At 39.2% G+C, this 19,627-nt stretch overlaps 1 pseudogene; it reads right to left on the bottom strand.

Moving 5' to 3' along the window:
• Positions 1-4,608: 4,608 nt before the first annotated feature.
• On the bottom strand, positions 4,609-19,383 carry LOC142165451 (sesquiterpene synthase 15-like; annotated as a pseudogene).
• Positions 19,384-19,627: the final 244 nt, after the last annotated feature.

Here is a 19,627-nt window from a genome sequence, read left to right as displayed (position 1 = left end):
TTTCATAACTACTTGACTCATGTTGATTTCCTTATTATTGACTTGTATATTGTGGGATCGTTGCTACGTGTTAGTTTTTCCATTATTGAACTATTTCCTTTATGCCAGTATTCTTTTTTGTGGTTATTCCTTTGAGTTGGTTCTACCATTTTCTCGTGATTTACAGCCCCTGAGTTGATTTACTTGTCTTACCTTGTATTATTATCATTTGTTGTTGTTATATGTATTGCGATGATATTCGATCCTTCAGTTGTGATGTAACTGTTGATCCTGTTTGTTGTGTTATGTATTTATTTTGGGACTACAGATGTAGGATACCGATAGCTCTCCCTTGTTTGTTTACTTTGGGACTATGGGTTAGATTCCCGGGATATACCCCTGCACATTTACTTTGGGTCTACGAGTTAGATTCCCGGGAGATCCCCCTGCACATTTACTTTGGGACTACGGGTTAGATTCCCGGGAGATCCCCCTTGTCTGTTTACTTTGGGACTACGGGTTAGATTCCCGGGAGACCCCCCCCTACACATTTACTTTGAGACTACGGGTTAGATTTCCGGGAGATCCCCCTACATAGTTATATGGAACTACGGGAATGCACCCGGTAGATTCCCTAGTACTGGGTATTTACATTTGGGACTACGAATCAGAATTTTCGGTAGATCCCCGCATATTATGAGTTGTACTACGGGACTGCACCTGTGGTTATTCCTTTGAGCTGGTTCTACCATTTTCTCATGATTTACAGCCACTGAGTTGATTTACTTGTCTTACCTTGTATTATTGTCATTTGTGGTTATTATATGTATTGCGATGATTTTCGATCCTTCGGTTGTGATGTAACTGTTGATTCTGTTGGTTGCATTTTATATTTATTTTGGAACTACGGATGTGGGATTCCGATAGCTCCCCCTTGTTTGTTTACTTTGGGACTAAGGGTTAGATTCCCAGGAGATCCCCCTACATATTTATTTTGGGACTACAGGTTAGATTCCCGGGAGATCCCCCTGCACATTTACTTTGGGACTACGGGTTAGATTCCCGGGAGATCCCCCTTGTCTGTTTACTTTGGGACTACGGGTTAGATTCCCGGGAGACCCCCCCCTACACATTTACTTTGAGACTACGGGTTAGATTTCCGGGAGATCCCCCTACATAGTTATATGGAACTACGGGAATGCACCCGGTAGATTCCCTAGTACTGGGTATTTACATTTGGGACTACGAATCAGAATTTTCGGTAGATCCCCGCATATTATGAGTTGTACTACGGGACTGCACCCGGGAGATCTAATGGAGATTTATATTTGGGGACTACATGACGGTATCCTGGGAGATCCCCGGTTGTTATCTCTGTGCTGAGTTGTATTCCTTTCATGATTATTTTGTCTCCATTATAATTGTTGTTATCAATTCAAGTGTTTTAATGGTTTAGATTCCTTTACGGCTATGATCATTTGTGTGGGAATCCATAGTGTTGAGAATACCTCGCCCCTTTTTTGTATATATTCAATACTTCAAATTTCAACAATTGTTACATTTGTAACTCAATTGATTTCTCAGCTAAATTTTCCTTAAACCGTTTGAGGTTGTACTTTACTTAAAAAGAAATTTCTTCTATGTTTTCATTTATTGATCTCGTATTAAAGGTAATAATGCATTCAATATTTTACTTTAATTGAAAAGGATATTTTATTTATCAAATGATTTCTAAAAATAACTTCATCTTTTCTAGTTGATTTCGTATTTGGGTTGGGAGTTGTAGTCTACTTTATGTTAAGTGATGAGGCCCCTTGAACATTCTTAATTGTATTGAGTTATGGAACCTATGAACTGAGTAATATGAGGATATTGTTGTGCAATATGAGACAGAAATATATGGGCACGAGGTGCCGTGAAAATATGAAAGTGGGCCGAGATCTATATTATTTATGATAATGAAATGAGGCGTCACAAGGTGACCTTTACTCGAAAGAATTATATTGGAAAGATGCTTACTTGGAAGATACTTATTTGAAGGAAATATATTTATTGAAAACCATATTATCTTAGAGATTATTACTCGAAGGATTTATAGGCGAAAGATTTATATTTGAACGACTCGATTAATTGATTGCACTTGTATTTATTATTTGTTAAGAAGCATTTATAGTGTTCTTGTTGCCTGCTATTTATATCACTGGTTGATCATTGTTGTCATCATTGTTATCGGCTTCCTATTATTTTGTACGCTATATTGTACAGGTTTATTTAGTAGTCTGGTCCTAGCCTCGTCACTACTTTGCCTAGGTTAGGCTAGGCACTTACCAGCACATGGGGTCAGTTGTGCTGATACTACACTTCTGTATATTTTGTGTACAGATCCAGGTATTTGATCGATAGTAGCTGTTCGTTGCGGTGGAGACCCAAGGTAAACCTGTTGCAGTGTTCGCGGTCCTCGGAGTCACCTTCAATTGTACTTATTTCCATATATTCCTTTTGTTCGGAACAGTGATGTATTTATTTTGTATAACTACTCTTAGAAAAGCTTATGACTTGTACTACCAGTTTTGGGAATTGTAATTGTTTAGAGAAATTTCATTTGAAGTTAATAAATATTAATGTTAGTTCAGTAAATGTTAGGCTTACCTAGTTTAGAGACTAGGTGCCATCACGACTCCTTCGGAGGGATTTTAGGGTCATGACAACATTACTATGGACTTCGTAGTTGGGTTGACCCAGACCTTGCAGAAGTTTGATGCAGTGTGGGCCATTGTTGAGAGGTTGACCAAGTTGGCTCACTTTATTACAGTAGCAACTACCTATACTTTAGAGAGGTAGGCTCAGATTTACATTCGGGAGATAGTCCCGTTGCACGGTGTGCCTGTTTCCATCATATTAGACAGAGGCCCTCAATTCATTTCCCATTTCTGGAGAGCCGTTCAGAGTGAGTTGGAGACCCATGTAGATCTTAGCATAGCATTCCATCCTCAGACCGACGGGCAGTCGGAGCGGACAGTTCAGATTTTAGAGGACATGCTTGAAGCATGTGTGATTGACTTTGGAGGATAGTGGGATCAGTTCTTGCCTTTGGCAGAGTTAGGTTACAACAATAACTATCAATCCAGCATCGAGATAGCTCCATTTGAGGCTTTATATGGTCGGCGATTTCGTTCTCCTATTGGGTGGTTTGAGCCTTGTGAGGCTAAGTTGTACGACATAGACTTGGTGAAAGATGCCTTGGATAAGGTGAAGTTAATTCAGGAAAGGCTTCGCACAACTCAGTCTAGGCAGAAGAGTTACGCGGATCAGAAGGCTCGTGATGAATTATTCATGGTTGGCGAGACGGTCCTCTTGAAAGTCCCGCCAATGAAAGGTATTATGAGGTTCGGGAAGAAAGGCAAGTTGAGCCCAAGGTTTATTGGCCCATTTAAGGTGTTGAGGCAAGTTGGGGAGGTTGCTTACGAGCTTGCTTTACAGCTTATCGGGAGTTCATCCGGTTTTCCATGTATCGATGCTCCGGAAGTATCACACCAACTTGTCCCATGTGTTAGATTTCGGTACTATTCAACTGGATGAGAGTTTGGGTTATGAGGAGGAGCTAGTTGCCATTGTTGATAGACAAGACCGCCAGTTGAGATCCAAGAGGATTTCTGCGGTGAAGGTCCAGTGTAGGTGCCAACAAGTCGAGGAGGTGACCTGAAAGTCCGAGGAGGACATGCAGAGTAGATATCCATATTTATTCAGCACTTCAGGTATGAATCTAAACCCGTTCGAGGACGAACGTTTGATTAAGAGGTGGAGAATGTAATGACCCGACTGGTCATTTTTCTTTTAGAACCCCACCCCTAGATAAGACTTTCTGTACTTGTTTTTATAGATTTATGACTTGCGGGAAAGGTTGGTTCGGAATTTGGAAGAGTTCGGGTTGAAATCGGAACACTTGGCTCCTTAAGGTTGGCTTAAAAGGCCAAGTTTGACTTTGTTCAACATTTTGAGTAAACAACCTCGAAATCGGGATTTGATAGTTCCAATAGGTTCGTATGATAATTTTGAACTTGAGTGTATGTCCGGATCGGGTTTTGGATAACCCGGGAGTGTTTCGGCGCCTAATAGTGGAAGTTGAAACATTAAGGATTTTGAAGTTCTTAAGTATTTGGTTTGGAGCGAATTTTATGTTATCGAGGTCCGAACAGAGTTCCTGGGACGGTAATAATTTCGTTGTATCATTTAAGGCTTGCACAAAAAAATTAGTGTCAATCCGAGTAGCATAAGTACGTTTCGGCGCGTTAGAAGTAAATTGAAGAACTTGAAGTTCATAAATTTGATTCAATTGGTTTTAGGGGGTGATTCTTAGATTTAGCGTTGTTTCGGGCGTTCCGAAGGTTCAATCGAGTTCGTTTTATGATTTTAAACTTGTCGGTATGTTCGAGCGGGTCCTGGGAGCCCCGAGCATCAATCAGACGAGGCTCGAGTGAAGTTAAATATAATCACACATAGTAAATATAGATCATAATATTCTCCGTTCTACCGAAATAAATTAAAAATAAAATATAAGCATTCTAGAGAACTGCAATATTTGTTTTTTTTAATTCCATTTGCTCTATGTTTTTAGCTTTAATTTTCAAGTTTTCACATTGTAATGGGATCAACTAGCACCTCAGAGATGATGTCTTTCAAGTTGTTTTTGGAAAAAGTATAAGAATCTTCATCTTTGTATGAGAACTCCGACATCCTAGCAAGGTTGAGCACTGGCATGAGTAAAACCCTCGGTATAACTATAGGTTTTAGGCATTCTCGATTCAAATTTTCCAACTATTATCCATTATTTTCCTAATCTCCATGTATGCTTTTTCCTTTGTCACACCATATTCATTCATGTAACATTCGACACCTGATGTATCTCCTCCTTCTTGCTCTCTCTGCATATCCATAAGAGCGACAAGCATTACACAAAAATGGTATGAACAATTGTAGGTGTAGATTCATTTGAACCCATAATTTTAGTCTAAATTTATTTGTGCAAAAACCATTAGAATTGCTAAAAATATTGAAGGGCGAACCCATATGTACTCAAACAAGGTGATGAGTCCAACGGTTGAAACCTGAGTCTGAACCCACAGAATTAAAATTTTAGATATGCCTTAAGGCCTTGATCAACTATATATTAAGCTCGCAAAATAACTATTGTTGAACTTGTTAGGATTTGTCCTGAATTTCTAATCTATTAGGACTCTTTTTATTAAAGGAATGGAAAAAGACTCCTAAAAGGATTAAATTTCCTTAATATGTCTTATCCTTTTCTTGGAAGACAAGTTTTGCATATCTATAAATTAAGGATCTCTACTTCTCACAAGAGTACAACAAAAAATATCTACAATGTAGTCATTAAAGAGTTTTGTTTAGGGGGAGATTTTTCTCTCGATAGTTTTCTTCTTTTATATTAGTTTTATCATATGTAGATCAATTGACCAAACCATTATAAACTATTGTGCTTAGTTTAGTATATTTTTCTTTTGTAGTCTGATTTATCGTCCACCAAGCTTTGTATTGTTAGTTTCTGCATGCACCATGTTATTTCGATCCCAACAAGTGGTATCAGAGCCAATGATGCAGAGTCAACGGTTGAACGAGGTTGAAGACAGACTCAATGCGTGTTTAGATCAGGACGATAATGAAGATTTATTCAATATACTATATGTGGAGATAAATTTACAATCACAATTGTATTCAAAACGCCTGCTGCTACATTTCTCTTTTAACCCATATTTTGGCACTTTTAACCAATGCTAGTTTTAAGTCATGCCTACTTGTAACGCATGAGTTCCAATGTCAGTTTTAACTCACGCTTCTTTTTAATGCATGAGCTTCTTTTACCCCATGTTTATTCTTAACACGTGGAATCCTTTTAACCCATACTTGGGCTTCTTTTAATCAATACCAAGATTTTCAACCTTTACCGATTTTTAATTATGGCAAGCAGCAGTGATGAAGATTATGTGAAGAAGGTGAATCAACTTTGTCAAGAAAATTCAGGCCAAGGGGAGATTGTTAGGATTTGTCCTGAATTTCTAGTCTATTAGGACTCTCCTTCTTAAAGGAATGGAAAATGACTCTTAAAAGGATTAAACTTCCTTAATATGTCTTATCCTTTTCTTGGAAGACAAGTTTTGCATATCTATAAATTAAGGATCTCTACTTCTCATAAGAGTACAACAAAAAATATCTACAATGTAGTCATTAAAGAGTTTGTTCAGGGAGAGATTTTTCTCTCGATAGTTTTCTTCTTTTATATTAGTTTTATCATATGTAGATCAATTGACCAAACCATTATAAACTATTATGTTTAGTTTAGTATATTTTTCTTTTGTCGTCTGATTTATCGTCCACCAAACTTTGTATTGTTAGTTTCCGCGTGCACCATGTTATTTCGATCCCAATAGAACTCATAAATACTATAACGAATAAGTATGTAATATTATTTAATATTTAGGGTTGAACTAAAGAACGACAAAACTTAGTTCCTAATTATGGTATACCTCATGTGATACAATATCTGTTACGCAACGCCTTCCTGATGTTCTTTGGAAGGGCAACGTAAGGCTCAGCAACCGATGTCAGTACGGTTGCTGTCCGCCAATGAGGTCCCCTCCGCACGCTAAACTAGAATGTCAGTGTCGTGCGGGAAAACCAATGTCATGAGCAATTGCGGAAGCTGAGAGAGAATTGGGTTTTGAATGATGATGATAATTTTATTGATGACTGAAATGCTGATTACAAAGATATTGTGTCGAGGGGGAGAGACACCAGAAAAATGCTTGCTTGAAAATGTTTGATTGTTTGGTCCCCCTTAATAATGCTTAAAAAAATAAACCAACATTACATGACTAGTCCTAATAAAGTTGTAGAAGCACACTAAAATGGAAATGATGTAAACTAGCCTATAATTACAATGAAAAGGGACTTAGTTTATTACAAGGTAGAACTAAGTCCGATGGCAGCAACTTTGTCTTGCGGGTCAGGGACTGCGCGCGCGTTGCTGTGGGCGCGCGCAACATTTGCTGCGTTGGCCTGAGGCTGGGCGCTGGTGCTTGGCATCAGGGTCTATGCGCGAGGCGCTGTTGGAATGGGCCTGCAGCTGGGCGCTGGCAAGGCATCAGGATCTGCCCGCGCGACATTGTCAGGGCACGCAGAGCTGTTGTCATTGGCCAGCCCTTGGGCGCTGGCGAGAGGCATCGATGGGGAGACAGAGGCGCATGCACGCTTGTCACTTGGCGCAGCCAAGACCACGGGGCTGACCATGGCGCTAGGCATTGTGAGGCTTGCTAGGCCGCCATGGGGCGCGGCCAAGGGGTCATGGGGCGTGTCTGGAAAGCAGCCCATGACATTCTCCCCCACCTGAGTTGGCGTCGTCCTCGGAGCCTTATGATGATGATGTTTCTGATGGTTGTTGGATGGGAGGTCTGCGCCCCTCTGTTCTGTGAGCTTGCTGTTGTAGCGACACAATGATTTCATGTGGCTGACATGGATGCCTAGATGGATCTTCCATCAGGATAGAGTTTTCACCTGGTATGTGGACTTCCCAATACGTTTTTCAATGGGCAGGGGGCCGATGTATTTTTGTTGCAGGCAACGGTCATGGGTCCTTTCTGCAAACAAGTACCGCTTTGGGATGCATAGCATTACTTTGTCCCCTGTTTGATGTTGGGCAAAGCAAAGCTTTTGTTCGGTGAACCTTTTTGCCTGCTCTTGGGCTTTGATGAGATAGCTCCGCACTATCCCCATGTTGCGCTCCCATTCGCTCGAGAAGTTGGCAGCTCGAGGAGATTTCGGCATGGTTGATGCATTCACCATTTGCGGGAGAAGAGGTTGCTGTCCGGTAACAATTTCAAAAGGGCTTTTGTTTGTATGATGGCTCTTTTGAGAATTGAAACACAGTTGAGTAGCATCTAAGAGCTTCACCCAATGTTTATGTGATCCGGTTGCAAAGTTGCGGAGATATTCCTCCAGTATGTCATCGAACCGGTCTATCTGGCCATCCGATGGTGGATGGATGTCTGAGTTGTGACTCAATGTTGACCCAAAGCATCTGAAGAGATGGGTCCAAAAGTTGCTAGTGAAGCGTGAGTCGCACCTACTAACAGTGTCTTTGGGCAGGCCCCAATGTTTGACAATGTGCGAGAAGAAGAGTCGAGCTGTATCTTCTGCTGAGATGTTCTGCGGGGCTGCTATGAAGGTTGCATAGTTTGAAAACTGATCTATGACAACCATGATGGATGCAAGATTACCGACTTGGGGCAATCCCGTGATGAATCTGAGGGAAACACTTTCCCATGGTCTCTGAGGGATATGTAATGGCTGCGAGGGTCCCGTCTGTGATGAGTGATCCGACTTGTCCTTGTGGCATGGCTGACAAGTCTTCACATGATGATGAGCGTCACCAGTCTTTTGAGGCCGATGACATGATGGCTGATTGTTGCTGCGAAGAGTAGCCGGAACCAAGGGTTCATGTCTGTCGACTACCTTCTCCAACTGCATGGCCGAGATGTTTTCAGCGGCCATCTTTATGGGAAAACATGGTATGGTGTAGGGCTTGGCCCCATTTTCTCCCATCATCAGGAGCATGTTGGCATATGGTACCGGTATGGTATTGGTTTGCCTCATGAACTCCAAACCCACTATGATGTCGAAGTCATCTATGATTGCAATGCGCAGGTCGATGCTTCCTTTGTATGGGCCAAGTTTCACTGGGACATTTGTAGCTGTTCCACCCAATGTCTGAGGTGGTGAGTTGATAGCCTTAACGCGGCCTTTTCTCTTTTGCACAACAAGACCTAGGCGCCCTACTTGCGTTGACGACAAGTAGTTGTGGGTGGCACCCGTGTCTATCAATGCGTGAAGGGGCTTGCCGTTCACTTTCAATTCGACGAACATTAGGGTACTCGCTTGTTTAGGAGGCCTATCGTCCATCTTTTCTTTCCCTTTCTTGGTGATTGGGACTGATGTTTTCTTAGGAGGACATGCACTGGTCCCCGCTAAGGCATGCGGGATAGAGCCAACAATTGCATTGAAGGCGCCTACCTGGTCGTCTTCGGATGTGTTTGATGCGTCTGACTCATCCTCGACAGTCTGATAAGCATTGACCTTTATGTTTGGGCATTCATTGTTTTAATGTGCTCCACCGCAATGACGGCATTCTGAGGGAGGCTTTCTCCCCTGATTGTTGTTGATGGATGCATCACTGTTGCTGTTGGAGGGAGGAGTCTTAGTTTGGATGCACTCCGATCTCCCCCACTTTTGCTTGGGCCACCATTGCTGGGATGGTTCCCGTTGAATCCTCCTCGGACAGACGGCTGGGGCCTGTTATTCTGAGTTCCCAAATAATAATCGCTAAGGCATTCTGCAGCTTGAATGGCTTTGGGCAGGGTGTCTACCCATTGTCTCTGTAGTTCCATACGGGCATGAGGTTTCAAACCTTCTATGAATGCGAAGAGTTTGTCTTTGTCCCCCATGTCGCGTATGTTTAGCATGAGTGCGGAGAATTCGTGCACGTACTCACGCACTGATTTGATGTGGCGGAGTTCCTGTAGCTTTCTCCTTGCATTGTATTCCACATTTTCGGGGAAGTACTGCAGGCGTATGGCTACCTTCAATTCATCCCATGTCTGGAGAGTATTTTCACCGGCCTTGATGGCTTCGTATTTGACCCGCCACCAAAGTTTGGCATCGCCCTGAAGATACATGGCAGCAGTCGCTACCTTTTTGGATTCTTCCAAATGGCCCACGGCATCAAAATATTGTTTGATGCCGAAGATGAAGTTTTCCACTTCTTTAGCATCCTGGGATCCTTCGTATGGCTTTGGCTCCGGTATCTTAAGCTTTTGTGGAATGGGGGTGCGGTTTGCTGCACCTCTGATGTGGTTGTCGCCTCCTCGAAGTAGGCTCTGTAGGGCAGTATTGACAACATTGAGCTTGCCTGTCAAGTCGTCTATGGTTTGTTGCATGGCAGTTAGTCTGTCTGCCTCTTGTTGCTGATGGGCTAAATCGTCGGCACGCTCCTGTTGGAGGTCCTCAAATTTGCCATGAATATTGGCAGTTTCGATGGTTTCCGTTTGTCGGTCATCGTCAGAGTCACGACTGATGTTTGCAATATCATTTTCTGCCTGCCGCATTCGGCGGTCCAGATCATCCAACCTTTGCACTAGGTTGTTGTTTTGATCAGGCACCGTATCCACGATGGGTCGTAATCGGTCAACCGTCTTTTCTAGGGATGCTAGACGCTCCCCATGATTCACCATGGTCAGAAATGGTGATTATGGCAAATGTGTTCCCTCGTCCGATGTCAAGCCTAGGCTCTGATACCAACTGTTACGCAACGCCTTCCTGATGTTCTTTGGAAGGGCAATGTAAGGCTAAGCAACCGATGTCAGTGAGGTTGTTGTCCGCCAATGAGGTCCCCTCCGCACGCTAGACTAGATTGTCAGTGCCGTGCGGGAAAACCAATGTCACGAGCAATTGCGGAAGCTGAGAGAGAATTGGGTTTTGAATGATGATGATGATTTTATTGATGACTGAAATGCTGATTACAAAGATGCGGTGTCGAGGGGGAGAGACACCAGAAAAATGCTTGCTTGAAAATGTTTGATTGTTTGGTCCCCCTTAATAATGCTTTAAAAAAATAAACCAACATTACATGACTAGTCCTAATAAAGCTGTAGAAGCACACTGAAATGGAAATGATGTAAACTAGCCTATAATTACAATGAAAAAGGACTTAGTTTATTACAAGGTAGAACTAAGTCCGATGGCAGCAACTTTGTCTTGCGTGTCAAGGACTGCGCGCGCGTTGCTGTGGGCGCGCGCGACATTTGCTGTGTTGGCCTGAGGCTGGGCGCTGGTGCTTGGCATCAGGGTCTGTGCGCGAGGCGCTGCTGGAATGGGCCTGCAGCTGGGCGCTGGCAAGGCATCAGGATCTGCGCGCGCGGTATTGTCAGGGCGCGCGGCTCTGTTGTCATTGGCCAGCCCTTGGGCGCTGGCGAGAGGTATCGGTGGAGCGACAGAGGCGCATGCGCACTTGTCACTTGACGCAGCCAAGACCACGGAGCCAACCATGGCGCTAGGCATTATGAGGCTTGCTAGGCCACCATGGGGCGCGGCCAAGGGGTCATGGGGCGTGTCTGGAAAGCAGCCCATGACATATCATTTGATAATCTAGCAATGATAGAAGAAGAAACCCGAATTGGAGGTTCACTTGCAAGCCAGTCGTGTGCCTCCTTTGTTTCTGCATTTTCAATGCCTAACCAAGAGAGAGTGGCAAGGCATGGGATAGTGCTAGATCGAATTCCATTCTTCACATACTGTTCCATTGTTGGGACGTTATTCCCATGATACCATTTGGCCTCTTGAAAATATGCCTTTTTATCAACTTTTTTATCCGAAAAAAGAGCTCACACTCATGAATTCTCATAAATATTTTAATTGGTGGATTCAAAGGCGGCCAAAGGGTCAACAAGTAAAGCAATAGCTTAAGGCCCCAAAGTTTTGGGTTCCCCAAATTATTATTTTTTCTATTCATATTTGATATTTGTATTGAAGACTCGACTATTTTAAATTTACACCGCGTAAGACTTAGTAAAAGTGAAAGTGCACTCTAACTTGATATCATTCATTGGGCTCGAACCAGAAATATCTAATTAAGGCAGGTTATATCATATCTATTCCAACACAATTCTTGGTTGTGTAGCCAAATTTTCACCAAAAATATATTGTAAGTTGATTTTTTTTTAAGAAAAGAATATTGAGTATTTCAAGTAGAAAAGTGAAATATTTTATAAAAAGTAATATAACTTTAATTTGTTGATATAATCTTTTGAGCAAAAATAAGAGAAAGAGAATCACTCCCCCATAAAATCCTTACCCTAAATATAAAATATTGGGTTATTTACATTTTACAAAATTGACATTATTAGTGAAGTACCTACATTATTCTTTTCTTTTCATATTCATCACTAGAAAATGTGTAATAATCTAATAGTCCCTTTTTTGGTGTCTCTAGTAGTTCACATCTCAATTTTAATTTTTCTCATCAGAAAACGTATGTCACACTCTTATGCTCTCTTTCTTAGTTTCTGCAAAAGTTTAAGTTTTCGATAAGCTATACTGTTTCATAAAAAAGATCACTTCTTTTCTAACGATCAGAAGAGCTGGAGAATACTGTTGAACTATATTGCGCATTTTTAATATTTTTCCTCAGATTTCAAGTATTGCAACAAGTATACTGAAAAATCAAATAATTATTTTGATATTAAGTTATCAACTTCTTGAATCTGGTTCTATTTCTTAAGATCAACAATGTCTTAGGAGAGGTTAAATGATTTATAAAAGAAATCATAAACAACTTTACATTTCAAAAAGGTAGAAAATAGACTTTAAATCTATATCTATACTATATTAAAAGCACGAAGGCATTTATCGAAATGTCGTTCGCCTTTTTTACCCTTCATAAATAGATTTTACACTGGACAAAATGGTCATTCAATTGTTTTTCCTATAAATTAGGAGTTTAAAATCAACTAAAATTTTGGTCATTAAATATTTTCCTATTTGAACTGTAGTAATTCCTAATATTTAGGAGTTTAAAATCGATTATATTATTCTTTATAAAATTCTTCCTTATTTTAAAACTTTTACTTATTAGAAAAGTTGCATTTATAAAATTACAAAACCTTGAATAGTTGGAAGTTCGTAATGTAGAATACAATTCCTTCACTATGTTGTGTTATTAGAATACTTTTAGTTGGGGCCGAGAAAAATTGTTTATATATTTGGTTAATTTTTAATTCTCTTCTTTTAAATTTTTTGTTACCTCTGTAGTAAATATATATACATATACATATACATATACATATACATATACATATACATATACATATACATATATATATATATATATATATATATATATATATATATATATATATATATATATATATATATATATATATATATGTATATATGTATGTATGTATGTATGTATGTATGTATGCATGTATGTATGTATGTATATGTTCACATATTTACATTATATTGAAGTCATTTCATCGGTAATTTGTAAAATATTTTAATACTTAGCTCATCAATTAGAATAACAAAGAAAATCCTTAGAATATAAATGAGAAAGAAAGTGAGCAAAAATTAGTCCACGAACGTTAAATAACACTAGCGGTTCAATAACATAAAGATCCAAAAATAAAGTACTCATTGATTCTTTACTATTTTAGAATAAATTTTTATTTAAAAATTAAATTTTGTAATGTATTTGATTAAAGTGTAATTATAATTAATATTTTAGATTTGTGACGAGCTATATCTCTTACACTTTTATATCATACACTTAGATTATATCAAAGTAAAAAAACTGCAGCTAAAAATTCATAATCTATTTATTTACATTAACATATCTTGCATTTTTATTATAACTCAAGCACACATTTTAATATAATATTAATGAAATCTTATTTTAAAATAGTTAATCATTGTGACAGGGTACACGCGCAACGTGCGTATGCTAAAACTAGTAAAAATATATATATGAAGGTTTCATTTCAAAAGGCCTCCGATTAAATTTTGACTTTAGGCCTCCAATCTTGTTGAGCCGCTACTGGATATGCATTAACTAAATAACTATTTGCTATAAAATTAGTTTACCTCAGCTATGGAATAGTTGACTTGAAATGACTTGTTATCCTTTGCCAACTCTTTCTCAATTTCACTGTAAACATCTAGAAGAGCTAGGTAATAAAGCTTTCATATATGACGGTAATTGTTCTGAAGCGTCGTTAATGTTCCACCTACGTTCAAATACAGGTAAGATTGTTAATGAAATTTCTTATTTAGTGTACACATTACTACAAGGTAAAATAAAAGTTAAGCAGTTAATGTTACAAAAAGAAGAAAACAAGATACCTTTCTATTGCATTTGTAAGGATAGTGAGTTCGTCTATTGTTCCATAGGTATCATAGATGTCATCAGCAATAGAAATGAAGCATAACACCTTGGTTAGTATGTTCCTGCCGAACTTATACTGAGGTTCAAACTACACACTCAAAGACCAGAAGTACAATCAACTACTCTGTCTCTTGTAAAAGGTAATGCTTTCGCGAAGTCCAATTCTTTCCACTATTGCGGAAGTCAAATGTATATAGTGTGAATGAGTCACAACTATTATACCAAAAATTATGACAGCCACAAAATAGTAAATAAGACAATAAAGCAACAATAAAAAGAATACCAGAATTTACGAGGTTCGGCCAATTTTGCCTACTTCCTCGGACACAACCAATATTTTATTCCACTCCAAAAATAGAAGTGAAATAATACTAAAGAGAGAAGATACAAATGTCTTAAGAAGATAAGAAGGCAAATGAGAAGTGTGTTGAAATCCTAAACATTAGGCCTTCTTTTATATGGAGAAATTCTTCCCAAATTAAGTCTCCCACCGATGTGGGAGTTTGCCATTTTCAACAAATCTCCACCTTCGCAAAATTCCACATCTTCAATTTTCTCTCATTAACAAATTTTGGTTGTGTCTTCATCTTCAATCTTCAGTGTTCAACAATGTTGATCAAATCCAAACAATGTTGAAACTTGACCGCAGTCACCACTTTTGTCAGCATATCAGCAGGATTCTCTGTAGTATGAATTTTCTTCACCGTGACTCCACCTTCTTCTATGATTTCTCGTACGAAATGATACCGAACATCAATGTGCTTCGTCCTTGCATGATAAACTTGGTTCTTCGCTAATTGAATAGCACTTTGACTATCACAAAAAATTGTGATACTTTTTTGTTCAACACCAAGCTCTTTTAGCAACCCCTGAAGCTAAATTGCCTCTTTCACAGCCTCTGTAATAACCATGTACTCCGCCTCTGTTGTAGACAAAGCAACTGTTGGCTGCAAAGTAGACTTCCAACTAACTAGTGCCTTTGCAAAAGTAAACACATAACCAGTAGTTGATCTTCGTTTGTCCAGATCACACGCAAAATCTGAGTCACAATATCCAACTACAGACTGATTGTCTTCCTGCTAAAAAACTAACCCAACATCTACAGTTATACCGTAGAATCCACTTCACAGCTTGTCAATGCTCCTTTTCTGGATTATGCATATATCTGCTAATAACTCCAACATCTTGTGAAATGTCAGGCCTCGTATAGACCATTGCATACATCAAGCTACCAACTACATTTGCATATGGTACCCTTGACATATACTCCTGTTTAGCTTCATCTTTTGGCGACATAGTAGTACTTAGCTTAAAATAGGGAGCAAGTGGAGTACTAACCGGCTTAGTCTTCTCATCTATGCCAAAACGCTGCAGTACTCTCTTCAAATATTCTTTCTGAGATAAACAGAGTTTCTTTGAACGTCTATCTCTTATTATCTCCATGCCAAGAATTTTCTTTGCCTCACCTAGATCCTTCTTCTCGAACTCCTTCTTCAGTTGAATCTTCAACTCATCAATTTCTTCCGAATTCTCGGAAGCTATCAACATATCATCAACATATAGGAGAAGATATACAAAGAACCATCTTTATGCTTGCGCAAATACATACAATGATCGTATTTTCTTCTCTTGTACCCTTGCCGCAACATAAACTCGTCAAATCGCTTGTACCATTGTCTAGAAAATTGTTTCAATCCGTAAAATAATTTTTCAAGTTTTCACACCATATTTTCTTTTCCAGCAACTTTGAATCCTTCTGGCTGAGTCATGTAGATTTCCTCCTCCAAGTTTCCATGTAAAATGCAGTTTTTACATCCATTTGAACTAGTTCCAAATCCAACGGTGCTACCAAAGCCAACATAATTCTAATGGAGGAATGTTTTACAACTGGAAAAAACATTTCATTATAATCAATTCCCTCCTTTTGAGCATATTCTTTGGCCACCAATCTTACTTTGTAGCGAACATCTTCTTGGTTAGGAAATTCTTCTTTCTTTGCAAATACCCATTTGCACCCAATTGCTTTCTTTCCCTTCGGGAGATTGGCCAATCTCCATGTATGATTCTGATGGAGGGATTATATTTCATCATTCATGGTAATCCTCCACTTATCTTCTTCTGAACTTTGGACTGTGTGTTTATAAGTGGTCGGAACATCATCATCTGCAATTGAGGCGGCACAAGCAACCGCCTCTATAAGACGAACAGGTTTTGTTATTGTCCTTTTTGGCCTGCTAGTTGCAATTGATTCAAGTTGTTGTTGAGGTTCCTAAGTTGGAATCTCCCTCTCTACTAGCTTTTCTTCCAGAGGATAATCTTCATTTGTTTCCTCCTCTGCTTCTTGTGTAGGAAAAATAAATTTTCCCTCAAACTCCACCTACTTAGAAGCACCCTCGTTTTGTTGGTATCTTCTGTTACCTTATTTACCATAGCAGATTCATCAAAGGTAACATTCCTGTTGAATATTACTTTCTTTGTCATAGGACACCATAAGCGATATCCTTTGACTCCAGAAGTAATCCCCATGAAAATAGCCTTCTTTGCCCTTGGATCCAATTTTGACTCTATCACATGATAATATGCAGTTGAGCCAAACACGTACAAAGAGTCATAATCTACAACAGGCTTTCCATACCATTTTTCAAATGGTGTCTTGCCATCAATAGCAGTAGATGGTAAGCGATTAATGAGGTGGCATGCATATGTAACTGCCTCAGTCCAAAATTCTTTTCCCAAGCCAGCATTGGACAACATACATCGTACCTTCTCCAGCAAGATCCGGTTCATACGTTCTGCCACTTCATTCTGTTGTGGTGTATGTCTGACAGTGAAGTGTCGGACGATGCCATCATTTTCACAAACCTTATTAAAATGATCATTTTTGTATTCACCTCCATTGTCTATACGAATACACTTGATCCTCCTGCCTGTTTGATTCTACACCATCATTTTCCATTTTAGAGAAATTACCAACACTTCATCTTTGCTCTTCATTGTATACACCCACACTCTTCGGGAAAAATCATCAACAAAGGTTACAAAATAGTGTTTCCCGCCTAATGAAGGTGTTTTGGAAGGACCCCAAACATCAGAGTGTACATAATCCAAAATATCTTTAGTATTATGGATCGTTGTACCAAATTTAACCCTTGTCTGTTTTCCTTTGACCAATGCTCGCAAAACTCCAAGTTGCAAGCCTTTACTGCTTTTAAAAATCCTTGATCTGATAAAGTTTTCAAGGATTTTCCTCCAGCATGTACCAAGCGCATGTGCCATAGCCTGGTTGCTTCTGCCTCTTTTTTGTCACTGGATGTTACTGTTGTTGTCCCAATAACTGTACCACCGCGATAACGGTACATGTTATTGTTCTTTCGATTGGCCTTCATTACCACTAGTGCACCGGAGCATACTCTTATCACTCCATTTTCTGCAATGATTTTGAACCCTTTTGATTCTAGGGCTCCCACAGATATGAGATTCTTCTTCAAACCCGGTACATATCGAACATTTATTAATGTTCTTATCATTCCATCATGGTTCCTTAATCGTATCGAACCAATGCCATATAAGGTTAGAGGGCTTTTAACCGTTGAGTGGATGACTCCATATTTTCCTTCTTGAAAATGTACGAACTAGCCCTTGTTGGGACACATATGATAGCTACAAGCCGAGTCCATCAACCATATGTCTGATGATGTTGATGACTCTGTTGTAACTAATAAGAAGTCTGAATCATCACAATCAGCTACATTTGAATCCATAATGGCCTTTCCATTGTTATGTTTGGCCTTATTCTTCAACTTCGGACAGTCTTTCTTCCAGTGCCCCTTTTCTCGACAAAAGGCACATTCATCTTTGTTGGGTCTAGATCTTGACTTGGATCTTCCCTTCTTTGCACTCGTTTGATTTTGAGCACGACCCCTCACAACCAGTGCTTCTCCTTCTCTGCCCTTCTGTTTTTCTCCCTTTCTTTGTTCATAGCTGTACAAAGCCGAACAAACTTCTCTGAGAGAAATTTCGTCATTTCCATGGAGTAGAGTAGTTTCAAGGTGCTCGTACTCATCAGGAAGTGGCCCCAACAACATCAAGGCCAAGTCACCATCATCAAAAGTTGCATCCATATTTTGCAAATATGTGACCAACTTATTGAAACTGGTGATATATTCATTCATCGTGGTACCGGGAACATAGGTGAACCGAAACAGTCTCTTCTTCATGTACAATTTATTTTGACTGTTTTTCTTCAAAAAAATTTATCCTCCAGTGCTTTCCATAATTTACTTGCAGAAGTTTCCTTTGTGTATGGATATTTCTGCTCTCTAGCAAGGTAGGATCGAATGGTACCGCAAGCAACACGATTGATAATTCTCCAATCTTCTTCTCCAATAACATCTGGTCTCTTTTCTTCAATAGCAAGATCTAGCCCTTGTTGAAAAAGGACATCTAGAACCTCGCCTTGCCACATTCCAAAATATCCTGACCCGTCAAAAATTTCTACCGCAAATTTCGCATTTGACACAATTCTTGTCATAAGCGAAGATGCCAATGATGACGTATTGTTGACACTTGATGTAGATTCTTCTTGTTTATTGTTTCCCATCTTTGACACACATATTATTTAATAGCTGACGACACAAATAAAGATTATAATCTTTCTGGTGTGGAAGATCAGACTAAGCTGCAACCACAAAGCATACTCAGACAGAACCTTGACTCAGTTACCAAGATAAATCTTTTCTGATGTGGAAGATCAGATTATGCTGCACCCACAAAGCATACTTAGACAGTCCTTGGCTCTGATACCAATTGTTGCGGAAGCCAAATGTATATAGTGTGAATGAGTCACAACTACTATACTAAAAATTATGACAGCCACCAAATAATAAATAAGACAATAAAGCAACAATAAAAGGAACACCAGAATTTACGACGTTCAGCCAATTTTGCCTACTTCCTCGGACACAACCAATATTTTATTCCACTCCAAAAATACAAGTGAAATAATACTAAAGAGAGAAGATACAAATGCCTTAAGATAAGAAGGCAAATGAGAGGTGTGCTTAAATCCTAAACATTAGGCCTTCTTTTATAGGGAGAAATTCTTCCCAAATTAAGTCTCCCACCGATGTGGGAATTTGCCATTTTCAACATCCACCACCTAAAAAATGTAAAGTTGGATTTGAAAATTGATGTATTTTATAATAAAATAATTCCGTTTTGTGATGTTAATTAGTGAGTATCTATCTTGCAAATTACCTTGTGATATCAGATAGCTCACTTTTATGCATCTTCTGCAATATGTTGTAATCCAATTTTGCGAAATTTAGCAACACATCATCATGTGCTTTGTCATCTTGGTAAAACGATATGTATTTCCTCGTTGCTACTGTCACCATTTTTTATGTAAAGTTCCCCAGACAGAGGTCTGGGTGTTGTATTGCAAAAAAGATCAGTGAGGGGACTATACCTTACCTTAGAACCAAATACAATATGGTGATTCCTATCACCCAAAAATGACAGCAGATTATTCTACCAATCTACTGCCATACCTATATATACGTCATATTCAACTAACAAAAAAATTATTCTTCTCATATTTTGTTCTGATACTAGGCATTTGCCACTTATCCATAATGAAGG

This window comes from Nicotiana tabacum, chromosome 10, assembly GCF_000715075.1.
Source record: "Nicotiana tabacum cultivar K326 chromosome 10, ASM71507v2, whole genome shotgun sequence".
NCBI lineage: Eukaryota > Viridiplantae > Streptophyta > Magnoliopsida > Solanales > Solanaceae > Nicotiana > Nicotiana tabacum.
Note: the sequence above shows the minus strand (reverse complement) of the source record. Positions and strands in the feature narration are given on the sequence as shown.